The sequence below is a fragment of the Aegilops tauschii genome, chromosome 7 (genome assembly GCF_002575655.3).
Source record: "Aegilops tauschii subsp. strangulata cultivar AL8/78 chromosome 7, Aet v6.0, whole genome shotgun sequence".
In the NCBI taxonomy this organism is placed as follows: domain Eukaryota; kingdom Viridiplantae; phylum Streptophyta; class Magnoliopsida; order Poales; family Poaceae; genus Aegilops; species Aegilops tauschii.
In genome coordinates, this window is record NC_053041.3 from 195,606,200 (window position 1) to 195,629,490 (window position 23,291).

Genomic DNA, 23,291 nt, shown 5'->3' on the forward strand with positions numbered 1-23,291 from the left:
CTGGGCGTTGCCGCTTTAAGTAGCGCATTCCGGTGATGCCAAGCGTCCGGGTGCGTCATTAAGTCGCCGGAGTTGGTTCCTTGGGCACCGAGCCTCTTAACGACGACATACGAATGGACGGCATGAATGCGGGCAGCTGGCGCCGGCTGGGAACGCACCGCGCGACGGCGCGACGGACAAGGGTTTTGGTGTGCCAGGGTAGTCAGCTGCGGTCGTGGTAACGTTGGAGATGCCCTTTGCTCACATGCGATCCCCGCATGTCATTGAAAAAGCAAGACGACCCGGCATGGTCTCAGGTCTAGAGGACGCAGTTGGCCGCGCTACACCACTTCGCGGACGCGTCGCGGCGCCCCGTGCATCCTCGACGAGCCGGGTGTTGGGGTGTGTTTGGATTGTGGCCAAAGTGCACCTTACCAAAATTTTGGTCATGACCCAAAGATTGGTCTTTGTTTGGATGGTTGCCATTTTTTTGGCATGCCAATGAACTCTAGCCAACTCTAGTTCATTTTTCTTGCCAATGTCGGCCAAATCATGGGCAACCAATACCTCAACCAAAATTTTGGTCATGACCCAAAGATTGGTCTTTGTTTGGATGGTTGCCATTTCTTTTGCATGCCAATGAACTCTAGCCAACTCTAGTTCATTTTTCTTGCCAATGTCGGCCAAATCGGGCAACCAATACCTCAACCAAAATTTTGGCTACCCAATGCTTTGATGGGGCAACCTTGGGCACAAACCAAACATACCGTTGGTCGTGCCACAGCACTAACGCCACCCTCGGCACACTAAAACCGACCGTGTCTAGCGACGATATGAGCGTGTCGCTCACCGCGGTCGCCGTGTCCAGAGGCGGTGCTGGAGCTGCGCCTTGTTGTCGGCCCCAACGACCCACATGAACGGTTGTCGGTGGCGAGGAGGTCGTGGGCCAGCTCCCCCATTGGACTAGTCTGCGCTACGTCGTCCCGACTGGTGTGCCCCACATGTCGGTTTCCCTATTTTCCCGGCCATATTCGAGCGTCAGTGCTCCGCGTTGCGCATTAGGCCTTTCACTATGTAGGCCAAGCGAGACAACTTATTGTTTATTTGAGTCGTTCAAGTATAATCATGTGGCGTTTGCTTATTTCTCATTCCTCTCCAACCCTCTTCTCCATCGATCATGTCGCCCTCCAGTCGAGTCCATCCTCCCGCATGCCTCATTTGAACATTCCGCCGAGTATCATTCGCATGTACCCACCCTAGTCCTCTTTCAATAGATCTCCGGACCCCGAGATGAAATCGAGAGGGAACGAGTGGGGGCACGTGATACCTAAGGCGGATTCAAAATTTTGAACCGGTGATCATAGCATCCGCAAATCATATATAAAGGGTATTCAATCTTCGTTTCGTTTTTGAACGTACAATATACTCCCCCTATCCTTTCTAGTTTACATATAAGTTTTATGTGTAGTCAAAGTATCTCTACTTTGATCAAAAAGGTATCAACATTCAACAACGCCCAATCAATATTGTTAGATTCGTACGTACTCCTAGATTTGTACTCGAGATGGTTTCCAATTTGACTATTGACAAGATTAATAGTACATGAGATGTATAATGTGAAAATTATATCATTGGAAACTCCTTTCACATACGAATTTGACCGTATGCTTTGTGTAAGTTGCATGTCATATATTATTACTCTAACATTTGGTCAAAGTTAGCCTCGAAAAACGCATTAGACCCTGTATGCTTTGTGTAAGTTGCATGTCGTATAATTACTCTAACATTTGTGTAGTTGCATGTCATATATTATTACTCTAACATTTGGTCAAAGTAGTATAGTGGAAGTGGATCCTCTGACGTAGGTATCCCTGCCTTACCCTCCCTTTCGGTCACTTACTGGCGGACCCCATGCTTGCTAGGCCCCGCATGTCAGTTACTCAATGGGTTCGGCCACGTCAGGGGATCCTCATTCGTAGTATACTCCCTCTGTTTTTATTTACTCCGCATAAAACGGAGGGAGTGGTGGTATAATAAATGACGCGGACGGGGGAGGGGGAGGGACGTCGGTTTGCTCTCAACTGCGGTCCCACAAGCGAGCGAAAACGCAAGACGAAGCGCGTTCCATTCGGTGAGCGATGTGGAGGGTCCAGCGTGCCGGGCTGCAATGCGAACGCGACAAGAGCGATGTACAGTCAAAACCGATTGACCGGTCGTCACCGGAACCACTATTCACACCAGAAACTTCGCTGCTCGGCCTACGCCAGCCACTGCCCTAAAACCACACCAAATCTCCAGCCCATTCCCCCACCTTTCGATCCCCTAGCCCGCATCAAACGTCCCATAGTTCGCCGGAAAGCCATGGTGCGCCGCAAGATCACTTACTACAAGATGCTGACGCCGGAGCGCCGTGCAGAAATCGCGGTGGCGGTCGGCGCCACAGACCTCCGTTCCCAAGCTCGCTTTGCGGCGGGCCAATCCCCGAGTTCTCTGGAGCCAAGCTACGAGGAGGAGGAAGCTGATCCAATGTTCATGGCAGAGGTCGCGGCGCAGAAGGCCCCCGATGGGTATGAGATGATGGACGTCGACTTCGTGCCGGTGTCCGAGTCCCCCATGGTGCAGGCGGACCAACGGTTCAACATGGCGATACTAAAGGAGGACCGGGAGGCAGAGGCTCAACTCAACGCGGAGTGCACGCATGCCGCTGCCATTGAGGCTCTCCTGCAGGCGAAACCGGATGTCGTGGATGTGAACCGGGCGGCGGAGGCTCAACTTGAGGCGGAGCGCGCGGATGCCACTGCCATCGAGGCCCTCCTGCAGGCAGAACCGGACGTCCTGGACTTGAACCGGGCGGCAGAGGCTCGACTCGACGCAGAGCGCACGGATGCCGCTCTCATCGAGGCCCTCCTGCAGGCGGAACCGGACGTCCTGGACTTGAACTGGGCGGCGGAGGCTCGACTCGACGCGGAGCGCGCGGATGCCGCTGCCATCGAGGCCCTCCTGCAGGCGGAACCGGACGTCCTCGACTTGAACCGGGCTGTGCTCTCATCCGTGCAGAGCGCCCGCACGCTCCGCTTGAACGAGTAGCTGGAGGCCGAGGACAACCACGGTGCGGAGACACACGTCGGCAGCGACGACTGGTTCGCGCAGGCAGCCAAAGACGACGAGGCCGTCTCTTTCCGCGAGCGGTGATAGTTTTTCTTTATGTTGTTGTTTTTATGGATCTTTTGCTGTGTAAAAACATATATTTGTTATGCAAGTCGCCTGACTTGGGTCAGTATACCATTTCAGGCGGTTGGATGAATATCCTACGTCTCCTAACCCTTCTTTCCTTCTTCCTCACCTCTTCGTCTTCCCCAACAGACCACCGCACGGGCCGTACGGATACTCCCCAACATGCGGTTGCATAAACATACTCTATGAACGAAAATTATGTGTCAGCGATAGGATGGCTGAGTTTGGTTTGTTCACATGCGACAGCACGTGTCAGTGAGGGTGCGTTCCCTTGGCTGGGTTTGCGGCGTGCAGGAGCGACTGTGTGAGGATGCGGTGCGACCGCGGCGTGCAGGAGCGACCGTGTGAGGGTGCGGTGCGACCGCGACAGCCGTGCGCAAGTGTACCTCCTTCTCATTTTGAAAACTTTAGGCAAGCTTGGCAAAAATGTGTGGCGAAGTTTGCCAATGCAAGGCCTAGACCCAAACAGGATAAGTACATATGTATTAGGAGTACTAGTGTTAAAAAAGAAAGGCGGGGTTTTCCTTCGCGGGATTTAATCGATACAAATCCTCGTTTAACGTGTCAATTAATGAGTATTTTTTTCTCCAAACACCAAAGAGCTAACCATCTCACTCCTCATCGCTTGATTAATGCAGCGCCATGCAAACCAACCTTCTCACTTCCGCATGCATGCAGGGGATATTAATGTCCTTGGTTGCTAACCCCATCAATTTTGCCTCGATTAGTGTTAGTGGCCCTTTGCAAATTGTAATTTTGATATACTGGCCTTGTGTACAAAAAAATGGAGGTAGTAACTATATTTGACTTCCTTCCCCATTGCGGTGACGTCGACGATATCTTTTTTTTGGTGGTTTGGCAAAGTGCGTTCGACGGAGAACACCATTGAGGGAGACCACGGTAAGTCGTTCGCAAGTGCCGCCTGCAAGCCGAGACAACCGCCTTATTTGCATCCAGGAACTCCTTTACTAGTACTACTAGGAGTACTAGTGCGGTGAGATGGTTTCTCGAAGAAGACGATGGAGAAGCGGAGTCAGCGAAGAGTGAAATGATGGTTGCTTCGTCCGTGCTTTTGTGATTTGACGCATCACTGCTTTGTGATTTGTGATAGAAGGGACAGGGGACTAGACTCTGTGCTCTATACTGTACTACATGCGTCCAAGCATGGGAGAAAGAGGAGAGACGTTGCATTTTTCTATTCCTTCAATCAATCAATCAGGGAGCTTCGGTTCCATCTTTTTGGCTTTGGCAACACCGTCCACAATGGTTCCCATGATGCCAAAAGCTATTTTCACATTTGGCTACACATTGTGGATGCCCTTAACCATACCACTTGGTTTTGCTCCTGTGTGCTATCTATACAAATCTCAATTATATTGATCTAAAAATTTATAGAATCAAGATTAGTAAAAAGGAGGTGATTTTGCCGCGCGGATGGTGGGGGAGGTTTCTTATTTGAGCAATGCTACATCCACGTAATGGTTTACGTAAAGTTATGAACTAATGTGATGTGGGACTATTTGATTGGATTAAAGGAGAGGATTAGGCCCACCCCACCTGAAAATCAGGGGGGCATATATAGATTAGATGGAAAGTATACGTAGCAGCTACGTAGCCCTTTGTAAGTCTAGGATTATGCTTCTTATTTTCGGAGGACGTTGTCCTGGCGGTTTGCTAACATGCGGTCCCACGTGTCAGTGCTTTACCAAGCCGATCCGCGTCCCACATGAGGCAGAACAATGGCAGAAGCAACACGTGGTAAAGTTGAAGAAGATGAGGGAGAAGCGGATTCAACAACGAGTGAAATGATGTGATGGTTGCTTCGTCCCTCCAAGTTAACTGCGGGAAAGGTGCAGCTTTGTGATTTGACGCCTCATTGCTCATTACTACGCCGGCGCCATGACTGGGGTGCTTCATCCCGGCTGCTCTGCACTGTATTCCGGTATGGCACGTGGACCCGGTAGCTTGCTGTCCCACATGTCGGCGAAAGGGACTAGAAGATTTATGAAAGCGAGCGCTCCACTCTTACGACGGAGGAGTAGACGACACGACGGCCCAGTGAACTGTCACTTGTAGTACTGTATAGTACTATAGTTTTGTTGTTTCGCACGATCCATCGATACAAACCTGATTAAACAGGAAAGGGCGGGATTTTTCCTGCGCGGTAGATGATATTGGCCATACATTTCAAAGGCAATTTTAATGTATGCAAACTGAATAATTATAAGTAACAATATGATATCTAGTAAAACTAAAAACACATATGATTTATTGTGTTAGAGTGTAGTAGTAGTGCTGTATTGCATAGTTGTTAGATGTAACATGCGAGAACGTGTAGAGATGTAGTTTTGGAGGGCCTACAGAGAGAAAAGCGTAATACGGTCACCGAACTTCAGAATAAGCTGATTACGGTCACTATATAAGTTTTGCGGTGATTATACAGTCACTTGCTCACAGTTCAACATCGGATTGCACTCTGTTGACCGGCCAAATAGTCTGTGTGGCGCCATGTTGACTAGTTAAATTGAGTACGTTCCTTGTGGGTCCCACCTGTCAGTTCACATAGGCAAAAGGTCAGATAAACACAAATTTACGCAGGCGCGACAAGGCTCCAACCCGTGCGCGGGAATCACCTGGTTGTGTATGTGTCTGTCAGGGCCTGATGTGTGCGCATGCACGTGTAGGTTGAGCACTTGAGCGTGAGAGTGTGTGTTGGTCGTGTGGTGTACTGGTGTGTGCATGCATGCGTGCGTGTGTGTGTGTGAGTGTTGCGTGCGTGCGTGTGAGTGTTGCGTGCGTGCGTGGCTGCGTGTGTACGTGTGAGTGTTGCGTGCGTGTGTGGGTGCATGTGTTTGTGTGAGTGTTGCGTGGATGCAGTTCATGTGCATGCGTGCGTGTGTGTATAATCACCACACCAACTCATGTGTATTAAAACAGACGGCTCCGTTGGGAATCGTAGCATAATTTTAAAATTTCCTCCGCTCACCAAGATGCATCTATGGAGTCTACTAGCAACGAGGGGAAAGGAGTGCATCTACATACCCTTGTAGATCGCGAGCGGAAGCGTTCCAATGAACGTGGATGACGGAGTCGTACTCGCCGTGATCCAAATCACCGATGACCGAGTGCCGAACGGACGACACCTCCGCGTTCAACACACGTACGGTGCAGCGACGTCTCCTCCTTCTTGATCCAGCAAGTGGGAAGGAGAGGTTGATGGAGATCCAACAGCACGACGGCGTGGTGGTGGATGTAGCGGGTCTCGGCAGGGCTTCGCTAAGCTTCTGCGAGAGAGAGAGAGGTGTTGCAGGGGAGGAGGGAGGCGCCCAAGGCTGTAGTGTGCTGCCCTCCCTCCACCCCCCCTTTATATAGGCCCCCTGGGGGGCGCCGGCCCTGGAGATCAGATCCAAGGGGGGGGCGGCGGCCAAGTGGGGGGGAAGGGGTGCCTTGCCCCCCAAGGCAAGGGGGAACTCCCCCCTAGGGTTCCCAACCCTAGGCGCATGGGTGGAGGCCCAAGGGGGGCGCCCCAGCCCACTAAGGGCTGGTTCCCTTCCACTTTCAGCCCACGGGGCCCTCCGGGATAGGTGGCCCCACCCGGTGGACCCCCGGTACCCTTCCGGTGGTCCCGGTACAATACCGGTAACCCCCGAAACTTTCCCGGTGGCCGAAACTGGACTTCTTATATATAATTCTTCACCTCCGGACCATTCCGGAACCTCTCGTGACGTCCGGGATCTCATCCGGGACTCCGAACAACTTTCGGGTTTCCGCATACATATATCTCTACAACCCTAGCGTCACCGAACCTTAAGTGTGTAGACCCTACGGGTTCGGGAGACATGCAGACATGACCGAGACGCCTCTCCGGTCAATAACCAACAGCGGGATCTGGATACCCATGTTGGCTCCCACATGTTCCACGATGATCTCATCGGATGAACCACGGTGTCGAGGATTCAATCAATCCCGTATACAATTCCCTTTGTCAATCGGTATGTTACTTGCCCGAGATTCGATCGTCGGTATCCCAATACTTTGTTCAATCTCGTTACCGGCAAGTCTCTTTACTCGTACCGCAATGCATGATCCCGTGACTAACGCCTTAGTCACATTGAGCTCATTATGATGATGCATTACCGAGTGGGCCCAGAGATACCTCTCCGTCATACGGAGTGACAAATCCCAGTCTCGATCCGTGCCAACCCAACAGACACTTTCGGAGATACCCGTAGTGCACCTTTATAGTCACCCAGTTACGTTGTGACGTTTGGCACACCCAAAGCACTCTTACGGTATCCGGGAGTTGCACGATCTCATGGTCTAAGGAAAAGATACTTGACATTGGAAAAGCTCTAGCAAACGAAACTACACGATCTTTTATGCTATGCTTAGGATTGGGTCTTGTCCATCACATCATTCTCCTAATGACGTGATCCCGTTATCAATGACATCCAATGTCCATAGTCAGGAAACCATGACTATCTGTTGATTAACGAGCTAGTCAACTAGAGGCTTACTAGGGACACTTTGTGGTCTATGTATTCACACATGTATTACGATTTCCGGACAATACAATTATAGCATGAATAATAGACAATTATCATGAACAAAGAAATATAATAATAACCATTTATTATTGCCTCTAGGGCATATTTCCAACAGTCTCCCACTTGCACTAGAGTCAATAATCTAGTTACATTGTGATGAATCGAACACCCATTGCGTCCTGGTGTTGATCATGTTTTGCCTTAGGGAGAGGTTTAGTCAACGGATCTGCTACATTCAGGTCCGTGTGTACTTTACAAATATCTATGTCTCCATTTTGAACACTTTCACGAATGGAGTTGAAGCGACGCTTGATATGCCTGGTCTTCCTGTGAAACCTGGGCTCCTTCGCAAGGGCAATAGCTCCAGTGTTGTCACAGAAGAGAGTCATCGGGCCCGACGCATTGGGAATCACCCCTAGGTCGGTAATGAACTCCTTTATCCAGACTGCTTCCTGTGCTGCCTCCGAGGCTGCCATGTACTCCGCTTCACATGTAGATCCCGCCAGGACGCTTTGCTTGCAACTGCACCAGCTTACTGCTCCTCTATTCAATATATACACGTATCCGGTCTGTGACTTCGAGTCATCCAGATCTGTGTCGAAGCTAGCGTCGACGTAACCCTTTACGACGAGCTCTTCGTCACCTCCATAAACGAGAAACATATCCTTAGTCCTCTTCAGGTACTTCAGGATATTCTTGACCGCTGTCCAGTGTTCCTTGCCGGGATTACTTTGGTACCTTCCTACCAAACTTACGGCAAGGTTTACATCAGGTCTGGTACACAGCATGGCATACATAATAGACCCTATGGCCGAGGCATAGGGGATGACACTCATCTCTTCTATATCTTGTGCCGCGATCGGGCATTGAGCCGTGCTCAATTGCACACCTTGCAATACAGGCAAGAACCCCTTCTTGGACTGATCCATATTGAACTTCTTCAATATCTTGTCAAGGTATGTACTCTGTGAAAGACCAATGAGGCGTCTTGATCTATCCCTATAGATCTTGATGCCTAATATATAAGCAGCTTCTCCAAGGTCCTTCATTGAAAAACACTTATTCAAATAGGCCTTTATACTTTCCAAGAATTCTATATCATTTCCCATCAATAGTATGTCATCCACATATAATATGAGAAATGCTACAGAGCTCCCACTCACTTTCTTGTAAACACAGGCTTCTCCATAAGTCTGTGTGAACCCAAACGCTTTGATCATCTCATCAAAGCGAATGTTCCAACTCCGAGATGCTTGCACCAGCCCATAGATTGAGCGTTGGAGCTTGCATACTTTGTTAGCATTCTTAGGATCGACAAAACCTTCCGGCTGCATCATATACAACTCTTCCTTAAGGAAGCCGTTAAGGAATGCCGTTTTGACGTCCATCTGCCATATCTCATAATCATAGTATGCGGCAATTGCTAACATGATTCGGACGGACTTCAGCTTCGCTACGGGTGAGAAAGTCTCATCGTAGTCAACCCCTTGAACTTGTCGATAACCCTTAGCGACAAGTCGAGCTTTGTAGATGGTCACATTACCATCTGCGTCCGTCTTCCTTTTAAAGATCCATTTGTTTTCTATGGCTCGCCGCTCATCGGGCAAGTCAGTCAAAGTCCATACTTTGTTTTCATACATGGATTCTATCTCGGATTTCATGGCTTCTAGCCATTTGTCGGAATCCGGGCCCGCCATCGCTTCTTCATAGTTCGAAGGTTCACCGTTGTCTAACAACATGATTTCCAGGACAGGGTTGCCGTACCACTCTGGTGCGGAACGTGTCCTTGTGGACCTACGAAGTTCAGTAACTTGATCTGAAGTTTCATGATCATCATCATTAACTTCCTCCCCAGTCGGTGTAGGCACCACAGGAACATTTTCCCGCGCTGCGCTACTTTCCGGTTCGGAAGGGGTGACTATCACCTCATCAAGTTCCACTTTCCTCCCACTCAATTCTTTCGAGAGAAACTCCTTCTCTAGAAAGGACCCATTCTTGGCAACGAAGATCTTGCCTTCGGATCTGAGGTAGAAGGTATACCCAATAGTTTCCTTAGGGTATCCTATGAAGACGCATTTTTCCGATTTGGGTTCGAGCTTTTCAGGTTGAAGTTTCTTGACATAAGCATCGCATCCCCAAACTTTTAGAAACGACAGCTTAGGTTTCTTCCCAAACCATAATTCATACGGTGTCGTCTCAACGGATTTAGACGGTGCCCTATTTAAAGTGAATGCGGCAGTCTCTAAAGCATAACCCCAAAATGAGAGCGGTAAATCGGTAAGAGACATCATAGATCGCACCATATCCAATAGAGTGCGATTACGACGTTCGGACACACCATTTCTCTGAGGTGTTCCAGGCGGCGTGAGTTGTGAAACTATTCCACATTTCCTTAAGTGTGTACCAAATTCGTCACTTAAATATTCTCCACCACGATCTGATCATAGGAATTTTATTTTCCTGTCACGTTGATTCTCGACTTCACTCTGAAATTCCTTGAACTTTTCAAAGGTTTCAGACTTGTGTTTCATTAGGTAGACATACCCATATCTACTTAAATCATCAGTGAGAGTGAGAACATAACGATATCCTCCGCGAGCCTCAACACTCATTGGTCCGCACACATCGGTATGTATGATTTCCAATAAGTTGGTTGCTCGCTCCATTGTTCCGGTGAACGGAGTCTTGGTCATCTTACCCATGAGGCATGGTTCGCACGTGTCAAATGATTCGTAATCAAGAGACTCCAAAAGTCCATCTGCATGGAGCTTCTTCATGCGCTTGACACCAATGTGACCAAGGCGGCAGTGCCACAAGTATGTGGGACTATCATTATCAACTTTACATCTTTTGGTATTCATAGTATGAACATGTGTAACATCACGTTCGAGATTCATCAAAAATAAACCATTGACCAGTGGGGCATGACCATAAAACATATCTCTCAAATAAATAGAACAACCATTATTCTCGGATTTAAATGAGTAGCCATCTCGAATTAAATGAGATCCAGATACAATGTTCATGCTCAAAGCTGGCACTAAATAACAATTATTGAGGTTTAAAACTAATCCCGTAGGGAGATGCAGAGGTAGCGTGCCGACGGCGATCACATCGACCTTGGAACCATTCCCGACGCGCATCGTCACCTCGTCCTTTGCCAGTCTCCGTTTATTCCGTAGTTCCTGTTTTGAGTTACAAATATGAGCAACCGCACCGGTATCAAATACCCAGGAGCTACTACGAGTACTGGTAAGGTACACATCAATTACTTGTATATCACATATACCTTGGGCGTTGCCGGCCTTCTTCTTGTCCGCTAAATATTTGGGGCAGTTCCGCTTCCAGTGACCACTTCCCTTGCAATAAAAGCACTCAGTCTCGGGCTTGGGTCCATTCTTTGACTTCTTCCCGGTAACTGGTTTACCGGGCGCGGCAACTCCCTTGCCGTCCTTCTTGAAGTTCTTCTTACCCTTGCCCTTCTTGAACTTAGTGGTTTTATTCACCATCAACACTTGATGTTCTTTTCTGATCTCTACCTCAGCTGATTTCAGCATTGAATATACCTCAGGAATGGTCTTTTCCATCCCCTGCATATTGAAGTTCATCACAAAGCTCTTGTAGCTTAGTGGAAGCGACTGGAGGATTCTGTCAACGACCGCGTCATCCGGGAGATTAACTCCCAGCTGAGACAAGCGGTTGTGCAACCCAGACATTCTGAGTATGTGCTCACTAACAGAACTGTTCTCCTCCATTTTACAGCTGAAGAACTTGTCGGAGACATCATATCTCTTGACCCGGGCATGAGCTTGAAAAACCAGTTTCAGCTCCTCGAACATCTCATATGCTCCATGTTTCTCAAAACGCTTTTGGAGACCCGGTTCTAAGTTGTAAAGCCTTCCGCACTGAACGAGGGAGTAATCATCAGCACGCTGCTGCCAAGCGTTCATAACGTCTTGGTTCTCAGGGATTGGTGCTTCACCTAGCGGTGCTTCTAAGACATAATCTTTCTTGGCTGCTATGAGGATGATCCTCAGGTTCCGGACCAAGTCCGTATAGTTGCTGCCATCATCTTTCAGCTTGGTTTTCTCTAGGAACGCGTTGAAATTGAGGACAACGTGGGCCATTTGATCTACAATACATAGTGTAAAGATTTTAGACTAAGTTCATGATAATTAAGTTCATATAATCAAATTATTTAATGAACTCCCACTCAGATAGACATCCCTCTAGTCATCTAAGTGAAACATGATCCGAGTCAACTAGGCCGTGTCTGATCATCACGTGAGACGGACTAGTCAAGATCGGTGAACATCTCCATGTTGATCGTATCTTCTATACGACTCATGCTCGACCTTTCGGTCCTCCGTGTTCCGAGGCCATGTCCGTACATGCTAGGCTCGTCAAGTCAACCTAAGTGTATTGCGTGTGTTCCGAGGCCATGTCTGTACATGCTAGGCTCATCAACACCCATTGTATTCGAACGTTAGAATCTATCACACCCGATCATCACGTGGTGCTTCGAAACAACGAACCTTCGCAACGGTGCACAGTTAGGGTGAACACTTTCTTGAAATTATTATAAGGGATCATCTTACTTACTACCGTCGTTCTAAGCAAATAAGATGCAAAATATGATAAACATCACATGCAATCAAATAGTGACATGATATGGCCAATATCATCATGCTCCTTTGATCTCCATCTTCGGGGCACCATGATCATCTTTGTCACCGGCATGACACCATGATCTCCATCATCATGATCTCCATCATTGTGTCTTCATGAAGTCGTCACGCCAACGATTACTTCTACTTGTATGGCTAACGCGTTTAGCAACAAAGTAAAGTAAATTACATGGCGTTATTCAATGACACGCAGGTCATGCAAAATAATAAAGACAACTCCTATGGCTCCTGCCGGTTGTCATACTCATCGACATGCAAGTCGTGATTCCTATTACAAGAATATGATCAATCTCATACGTCACATATATCATTCATCACATCTTCTAGCCATATCACATCACATAGCACTTGCTGCAAAAACAAGTTAGACGTCCTCTAATTGTTGTTGCAAGTTTTTTACGTGGTTTGTAGGTTTCTAGCAAGAACGTTTTCTTACCTACGTATGACCACAACGTGATTTGCCAATTTCTATTTACCCTTCATAAGGACCCTTTTCATCGAATCTGTTCTGACTAAAGTAGGAGAGACAGACACCCGCTAGCCACCTTATGCAACTAGTGCATGTCAGTCGGTGGAACCTGTCTCACGTAAGCGTATGTGTAAGGTCGGTCCGGGCCGCTTCATCCTACAATGCCGCTGAAACAAGAAACGACTAGTAGCGGCAAGAAGAATTGGCAAACTCAACGCCCACAACTGCTTTGTGTTCTACTCGTGCATAGTAACTACGCATAGACCTGGCTCATGATGTCACTGTTGGGAATCGTAGCATAATTTTAAAATTTCCTACGCTCACCAAGATGCATCTATGGAGTCTACTAGCAACGAGGGGAAAGGAGTGCATCTACATACCCTTGTAGATCGCGAGCGGAAGCGTTCCAATGAACGTGGATGACGGAGTCGTACTCGCCGTGATCCAAATCACCGATGACCGAGTGCCGAACGGACGGCACCTCCGCGTTCAACACACGTACGGTGCAGCGACGTCTCCTCCTTCTTGATCCAGCAAGTGGGAAGGAGAGGTTGATGGAGATCCAACAGCACGACGGCGTGGTGGTGGATGTAGCGGGTCTCGGCAGGGCTTCGCTAAGCTTCTGCGAGAGAGAGAGAGGTGTTGCAGGGGAGGAGGGAGGCGCCCAAGGCTGTAGTGTGCTGCCCTCCCTCCCCCCCTTTATATAGGCCCCCTGGGGGGGGGCGCCGGCCCTGGAGATCAGATCCAAGGGGGGGCGGCGGCCAAGTGGGGGGGAAGGGGTGCCTTGCCCCCCAAGGCAAGGGGGAACTCCCCCCCTAGGGTTCCCAACCCTAGGCGCATGGGGGGAGGCCCAAGGGGGGCGCCCCAGCCCACTAAGGGCTGGTTCCCTTCCACTTTCAGCCCACAGGGCCCTCCGGGATAGGTGGCCCCACCCGGTGGACCCCCGGGACCCTTCCGGTGGTCCCGGTACAATACCGGTAACCCCCGAAACTTTCCCGGTGGCCGAAACTGGACTTCCTATATATAATTCTTCACCTCCGGACCATTCCGGAACCTCTCGTGACGTCCGGGATCTCATCTGGGACTCCGAACAACTTTCGGGTTTCCGCATACATATATCTCTACAACCCTAGCGTCACCGAACCTTAAGTGTGTAGACCCTACGGGTTCGGGAGACATGCAGACATGACCGAGACGCCTCTCCGGTCAATAACCAACAGCGGGATCTGGATACCCATGTTTGCTCCCACATGTTCCACGATGATCTCATCGGATGAACCACGGTGTCGAGGATTCAATCAATCCCGTATACAATTCCCTTTGTCAATCGGTATGTTACTTGCCCGAGATTCGATCGTCGGTATCCCAATACCTTGTTCAATCTCGTTACCGGCAAGTCTCTTTACTCGTACCGCAATGCATGATCCCGTGACTAACGCCTTAGTCACATTGAGCTCATTATGATGATGCATTACCGAGTGGGCCCAGAGATACCTCTCCGTCATACGGAGTGACAAATCCCAGTCTCGATCCGTGCCAACCCAACAGACACTTTCGGAGATACCCGTAGTACACCTTTATAGTCACCCAGTTACGTTGTGACGTTTGGCACACCCAAAGCACTCTTACGGTATCCGGGAGTTGCATGATCTCATGGTCTAAGGAAAAGATACTTGACATTGGAAAAGCTCTAGCAAACGAAACTACACGATCTTTTATGCTATGCTTAGGATTGGGTCTTGTCCATCACATCATTCTCGTAATGACGTGATCCCGTTATCAATGACATCCAATGTCCATAGTCAGGAAACCATGACTATCTGTTGATTAACGAGCTAGTCAACTAGAGGCTTACTAGGGACACTTTGTGGTCTATGTATTCACACATGTATTACGATTTCCGGACAATACAATTATAGCATGAATAATAGACAATTATCATGAACAAAGAAATATAATAATAACCATTTATTATTGCCTCTAGGGCATATTTCCAATAGGCTCAGCATACCAATACAAGGCCACCTTGTCCGCTGTGCCCGCGGTCATGACTTCGAACCACCATCCAAATATTTTTTTGTCGTTTGTTTTCATTCTTACTAGCAAGATGCCCGTGCGTTGCACGTAACATCAAGATGCATTTGTATGACTTGTTTATCTTGTGAGAGAAAAGGATGAACGAGGGAAGGCCTTATTTGCAAATGTGGAGAGGTGTTTGGGTACCTTTTTGCAAAATTGCCATAGTTTCTTTCCTATCTGTCAGATATAAATCGGATGGCCTATATTGCAGGATGGCAGGCACACCATCATCACCAACTCTGTTTTTTATAAGAGTGTATTTTATAAGAGTGTAGATGTAGAGTAGATACAAGTCGACAGGTGGGCACGATGGTAGTGAGATAATGTGATGCAACACTAGAGGTGCCACGTGGAGCGTTTAACTGGTCAACTAGTCATGTCATGAGCAAATACAGAGTTGTACGGTGAGCCCGTGACTGTATAATAACCACTAAACATAAATGGTGACCGTAATGAGTGGATTCTGAAGTCCAATGTACGTATCGTGCTTTCGCTTCAAATACAATGATCGTCATTGCATATATCGCGAGAGAAAGATGAAACATGCGTGAATTTTCTGGGGGCTTACTTTTAGAGGACCTGGAGATAGTTTTGTGTGCATACGTGAAAGGGGCGTACAGGGGGTATGCGATGGAGAGAGAGATGCTCTTCGTTTCTCTTTATTATGACTAAGTTTGTATATAGTATAACAATATACAAATTCAAAGTGCGGAATAAATATCATTGTGGGCACCATGCAATGCAAATTAGCGTTCGTACTCCTCCATATAACTTTGTAATGTTGTATATATGTAGAAACTCTAAAATGATTTTTTGGCCACACTTTATTCAAAAGGAATGTTGTATGCGAAATAAACGTGAAGAGAGGGCTTTTTAGATCAATGGGGTACGTGATGTAACATGTGTGAATGTGTAGTTGATGCATCTGGCGGGGCCTAGAGAGGTATGTGTGTGTATTACGTATTCGAGAGAGGCATGGATAGAGGGGCCGACGGGGGGGCGTGGGAGAGATAGCACGAGAAATGAGAGTGGTCTAGAGAGAGAGACGAATATGACGTCACGACAAGAGATTCCATTCCCTTGAGTGTGTATATGCAAGGGGGGAGGGAATAGAGGCACCAGGAGAAATTTGATGTGTGTGTGGTGTTTGTGTTGGTATGTGTTGGTGTGAGAAGATAATGAGACGTGGGGGCAGAGGGTGTGTCACCGCGTGAGGTCCGGTGGGTCAAGGTGAGGCCCTTCGTTCGGTTTCGTCCTGCGCCACATTGGTCGGCCCGTGACGCATTTAGGAAGACCCATGGATGACTAGTCGTACAACACAAAGATAGCAGAATTGTGAAGGACTCTGTGTCCACTGACAAAGCCGGCTAGGATTTGTAACCCTAGGTTCTCGGACTAAGGTAACCCCTTTATCTCTGATATTACTATTCATCCAACCTAACTTTAAGGGGCATCCTACAGAATGCTCTGCTAGAATCATACTCGTCGATTAGGAAGAGAGGTGTGAGACAATGCGTGAGAGACAGGTGTAAAGATAATGTGCGTACATGAGACACGTAGGCAGGTCCATGTATATAGAAAGGGTCGATGAGGATTCTGCATGTGTATGTTTGCGAGAGGAAGAGTGCTTGTGATAAAGGTTAGTGAAAACAGTTGTAAATGGTTACGAGAGGGAGGGAGGGTTATATCTAGAGCATGTTTGTGAGAAAGACACCTCGGGAGAGAGTGTGTGAGCATGTGTGAGAGACCACCGATGGAGAGTGAAACTACACGTAAAAGACTGCTCTACACATTGATTAAAGATATAAATTGTATCCAAATATTAGGATGGGATCATGATATTTGCAATTCGCGTAAGGAGCGGTCATTGATCCATCAGACATCTAGATTCTATCGAATTTGAGCATGTCTATGTTATTATTCGACACAATTGATCCACATAGTTAGTATTTTGAACTCCAGACAATGCATCGCTTTAGCAATCGAATATAAACGTGAGTATAGTTCATGTTGTGTGTGTAAAGCACATTATACATACGAAAGTTACACAATGGACATTATAAATAGCTACCTATGAACTAGCATACATTTGAATTCAACTTAAGGTGGTTTAAAAAAATTGAATTCAACATGAAGTCCATTCAATTATTTGAATTTGATATCATGGCATTTGTAAACCATACCTAAATTATGGGGGCACCAATCTTTGCTCTGATTTTGTACATAATAGCATATGTAGTCGTGTACAAAATAGATTCAAATTTAGCTCCTCCATTCCAAAATAATCGTAGTTATAGGATTTTCAAGTGTCAAAATTTCAAAAAGAAGCGGATAATTTAATGAGGTTTTCAAACATACAAGGTCAAATATAACGTTGTCTATTTAGGTCAATCCTCATAGTTCAAGAGTACTCTAAACGTGAATGCTTGTGTTTCAAAATTTCAAACGAAGCGCCAAAAGAGCCTCTACTCGCCTGAAACCACGTGAGACCAATGTTTGGTAGTATAAGGAAATTACTTTTCTAATAACTTCGACCCGTGAAACCTACCGGCCCGACGTCCAAAGGTCTAAACCGGGGTAGGTTTGTAGCTTCGTCTAGACGCCACGCAACCGCATCCGAAAAACATTCATACACAATGGCCGCCTAAGCACACATGCGGGCGGCCAAAATCGCTCCCGCCCACTATTTGGGAGACCTGGGATTACCATCCTACCCCCGACCCGCAGTAGGTCCGAAATTTAAGAGGGGGGCAAAGTTTGTACTTTCCCCAAATTTCAAACAAGCGCGTCCCATCTTCTGTTCAAAAAAGCCAAAAACAAGCGCGTCCCAGACCGAAACATGGTTCCCCCCACCCGTCCGATTCCCCATTCGTACTCCGTGGGCGCCAAAACTACCTCTCCACCAGCCGCGAAACCCCGGCGTCCTCCGTCCGCCACCCCATCCCACCCATCAACCGCCGCCCTCCTCCATCACGCCGGAGCCGATACCCCGACATCGTCGTCCACCGCAACCTCAACCGCAACGCCCTCCATGGCTAGTAGTTGAAGCCGAGGCCGAGCCGTCCGTACCCGAACCAGTTCAACCACGCCGTCCTGCGCCTCACCGCTGCCGCTCCAACTTCGCCACCCTCCACCGCACCGGAGCTGTTCCTGCTACGCCGTCCTTCGCCGCCTCGCATCTGCTTCCCCTCCACTGACATACGGCCACGGCAACACAGTCAACAATTTGGCCATGGTTTCGTCCAAGCCTGCACCCTCCAGAACATCGGTTTCCCCGGTAAAAGCAAGAAGATCGGCGCGACATGTGGAGGTGACCACACCGGCAACCAAAAAAGGTACTCCTCTTCCCTTATTCGTGCAAATCTTACATCTCTACTTGCACGGTATTCATCCCACAGAAGACACTAGTTGGCCGCTTCTTCTTGATACTAGATGTTCCTAGTAACTCGCGATGTACAAGGTTTCTCCTCATATACTATTTCACCTTAGCTAGAGGTCCATCGCCCCCCTGAATTTCAATTTCTGGCCAGTTGATTCCCAATTAACGGAAGCATTCCCCGGCGTAACAGGCGCTAGTACGCCTATTACGTCGGGGAAGCAGCGCATTGGTGTTTATCTTAGGGGCGTGTGCGGCCTAGAGCTACTGGCGCCCGATCTAGAGGTCGGCCGGGATTAAAGGGATGGCCTGGGGGCGCTGCCAAGCACGGTGGTGGTGTGAGGTCGATGGGAGGGCGGGGCGGCGGAGGCAGGGGTCTGGGCCGGTGGTCGCTGGCAGTTCGAGAAAGATCGTCAACACTGACTGGCGGGAGGTAGACGAAGGCCATCTGCCCGTTCCTTATAGATCGGACGGTTCATTAAAAAAATCGACAGACCTATTTATTTTCAGTCGACTGTTATCTTAGATATGACCACATGTGGTGGTGTGCTGGAGGAGTACCTGCATTTCCTGTGCTCATATATTACAAAAATGATACGGAGTAGAATCTAATTTTGTTTGCCATGCAATGTTGTAGAGCTATCATATGTCTCTTGTCATTTATTTTTCAGCCACCTGCTATCTGCTACTTTTATAGTGCACTAGTTCTGCACACACTTCACCCTTACTCTCACTATTGTGTTTTTATGCAAGGGTATTTCAGACTCTGCTGCCATGAGAGAAGCCAAAAAGAAAAGAGAGAAGTCGCTCCAGCTTCGTATGCGGGTAGGCAAGACACATTACAGCGCTATAAAGGGTGCAGCGTCAGCAGATGGAGACGGTAAACGTAGCTCTGGAGTTGATGACCTCGCTCGCAATGAACCACCATCCCAGGTGCTTGCTTTAACTTCGCGGTGTCATATGTGGTTGCATGTTCCATATGATGTCTAGCTTGTATTCGAAAGGCCGAAGTCGGTAAGATAAGGAAAGATATTTTTTTACATGAACCACCATCCCGTGAGCACCAGAAGACAAATAGCTAGTCAGGGCACTGGCCAAGCCAGTGAGAAGCCCAGCAAAGGTAGGCATCACCTGGAAGCCAACTAAAAAGCTGCGATGGTGGCGAAGCAGCCCGCCTCCCACCAGGCTCTCAGGTCCTAGATGATCATGCTCACCACTCCAGCCGGATGTCTAGCTTGTATTGCTTCCAATTTGGTTAAATTGCATCTTCTTAGCTTACACATTATACCTTTGAATATGACATACCTTTCTGTTTTTGGTACATACTAGTACATCTGTGTATTAACCATGTTCTTACATCAAACTAATGTTCTTGTGTATCCCTAATCAATCACTTATGATGAGGCAGGCAGGCAAGGGGACTACTCCTCATTTAAAGAATGCAGCGTCAGCCTCCCGACATGATTCTCAAGAAACAGAAATGCTAGATGAAGATAGTGAACGTAGCTCTGTAGTTGATTACAGCATTTACCCTACACTAGCATCGCAGGTGCTTGATCTAACTTGGCAGCATGATATGTGGTTGCATGTTGCATATGGTGTCTAGATTGTAATTCTTCCAATCTGGTTAAACTGCATGTGTTAGTCTGCATACATTATACCTGTTAATGTGACTTGCCTTCCTGTATTTAGTACATAGTACATCTGTCTATTAAGCATGTCCTTACATAAAACTATTGTTTTTTTGTATCCCACATCAATCAACATGACGAGACACCTTTAGTATATGCAGTGCGATATTAGTTGCATCTTTCATATGATTTATAGCATGCGCTGCTTCTAATTTGTTGAAATTCCATTTATGATGGGACGCTTTTAACTTGGCAGAGTCATATTGGTTGCATCTTTCATGTGGTGTCTAGCTTGCATTGCTTCTTATTTGCTGGAATGGTTTCTGCTTAGTTTACACAAACAGTTGTGAACATGTCATGCCGTCCTGCTTTTCGTACATATTCCATCCTGGTATCATGTGTTTGCCTTACATCAAAGTAGTGATTGTCAGTATCATGCATGAATGAGTTCTCAAGAGAGAATTTTATTGCTTTTTCTTGTCGATTTTACTTGACAATTCAAAATCAATAAAGCGGAAGGAAGTTAGCAAGGCAGCGGATAAAGGTGCTCCTTCTGAACGAAGGGCCTCTACAGTTTCTACTCCTCCACACCCCCAAGATGATTTCCAAGACAACACATGCATAGACACTCAACAAAGCTGTGTTTATGATGAGCACGTCTCCCCTAGTGCAGCATCACCGGTGCTCCCTCTAACTTGGCACTGTTATATGTGGTTGCATGTTATGTGTGATGTCTAGCTTGTATTGCTTCTAATTTTGTTGAATTCCATCTGCTTACTTTACACATTATACTTGAATAAGACACGTGTTCCTATTTCTAGAACATACAATATCTGTCTATCACACCATGTTCTTACATCAAATTACTACTGTTGTGTAACCTGCAACAATCACTTATCATAAGACACGTTTGACTTCGGAGTGTGATATAGGTTACATCTCACATTCTTTTCTAGCTTGTACTACTAATTTGTTGAAATGGCACTTATGACGAGATAGTTTTAACTTGGTAGAGTGATATTCGTTGCATCTTTCATATGGTGTCTAGCTTTCATTGCTTCTAATTTGTTGAAATGCCTTCTCCTTAGTTTACACATCATAAGCTGTGAATATGCAATGCTGTGAATATGCAATGGCACTAATGACAAGAGACCTTTAACATGGTAGTGTGATGTTGTTTGCATCTTGCATATGATTTATTTCTTGTACTGCTTCACATTTGTTTAAACGCCATTTATGATGAGACACTGTTAACTTGGCAGAGCGATATTTGTAGCATCTTTCATATGGTGTCTACCTTCCATTGCATTGCTTCTAATTTGGTGAAATGTCTTCTTCTTAGTTTACACATCATAGTTCTGGTTATCTCTTTCGTCCTGTTTTTCATACATATTACATCCTCCTATCATGTGGTTGTCTAACATCAAAGTTCAGTTCGTCTGCATCACGCATCAATTTGTTCTGATGAACTAAATTGTTATTCGTTTTTCTTGTCGGCTTGACTTAACATGGCACAGAGAAAGAGGAAGAAACACAGAATGGCAGGGAATGAGAAGCGGATGAATCCTGCAGATTCTGCTGGTACTGATGGTGCAATAGAAGGTCAAAGTCCAGCGGAAAATTCTACAAACACGGCATCCCATGCTACGAGTTGCAAAAAAAGCCAAACAGAAACAAATAGCTGCCACCAAACAAGCAGAGACAGCCCTAGTTCTTGCAACACCTACCATAGTACTACCAGGTGCACGACTTACTCGTGCGTCAACTGAGCTAGCAGCACGTTCCCAAGCTCCCTTGCCACCTGACACTACTTCCCAAGCACTCTTGACACAAGACGAGCTGGCAATATGAGATGAACCTTGTGAGCTTCAACAGCAAGAAGGTAGTTGCTGGAGTCAAGTTACAGTTGCATGCTTCTTTATATGTAGTCTCACAGTTTGATGTACACTAACACTTCCTATGTTCGTTGTTGGACTAGCACCTAGGCGCAAGAGGAAACAAACATCAGGGATAATGTTCGATAGGTTAACTAAATCTAGAGGAGGAAGAATGGAGATCCGTTTTGAGGCAGGTTTAAAAATGCCACGTGATGCTACAGAGTCAGCCAAGTTAGTATCAGAGGCAGCGGTTGCCGTTAGGTGTCATGTACGTATCCTCCCAACATGGATTCAGTAGAGGAATGACAAAGACGAAACCCAGTTCAACACCTTCCTCGACCATTTGTCTGTAAGTATGGTTATGTATGGAAACTAGTAATATCGTCTTGCTCTGTCCCATACTTTCTAGGTTGCTGATAATGAGACTCCCATAATTTTCAACAGATGAGGTTCAAGTTGGATAGCCAAGATGATGCAACCAGACAAGCTTGCACCCATGTTTTCAAGTCTGCTCTGCGACAGTATCGGTATAACTTGAGGAAAACTCACTTTGAAGGCAAGGCTAACAGTGAACTTTCCCAAACATCTCCAGTGGAAAATATATCGGATGAAGACTGGAGGGGCCCTGTTAAACACTAGTCTGATCCGAAGTACCAGGTACATTATATATATGTGATTAGATCACATGTTGAAGTCCTATTTACGCATGTGCCACACAAATCTATCTTCTTGTAGGTGAACTGTTCAAAGAACAAGGCCAACCGTATGAAAGTGAAATTCCAACAGACGACAGGATCTCGTAGCTATATTGCACACTGCGAGGCTCTTGTAATTAGCTGATGTTTCACTCTTTTCCCTGTACCATATTATCAGATCTATATTGACTTGTTCGAAATGCAGAGGAAAGCCCGCAAGGACCAAAAAGTACCTGAACCAAATGATGTGGAAATCTTCAAGGACTGTCACACCAGCAAGAAGAAGGGCATGACTACACCAGTCAAAGCCGTTGTTGTAAGTCCTTAATCCTCATGCCTTTTAACTACTACTTACTCTGACTTGTGCCTTGAACTGCATGGTTTGCAGCCAATGTCTATTACTCTTTTCAATTTTATACACAATTGTCTTAGCGTATCATTGCACCTTACAAGGTTTAAAAGAGAGGAGTGATGTTCCTTTGATCTTGACCCGTAATCTAGTTCCGTGCTGGACTTGCCCACACAAGGTTACAATTGCCTGTTTGTCTGTTCTCAGTTGTTTTGTGATATGAATGATGTCATACTATGCTTACCGTATTATAAACTTCGTCTCTTTATCCTTAGCCCTCAATACAATGTGAAGAAATAGACAATACATTAGCGATGGTACATGGTCAAATGTTTGGAACCTGGTTTTATTATGTACTTTGCAATAA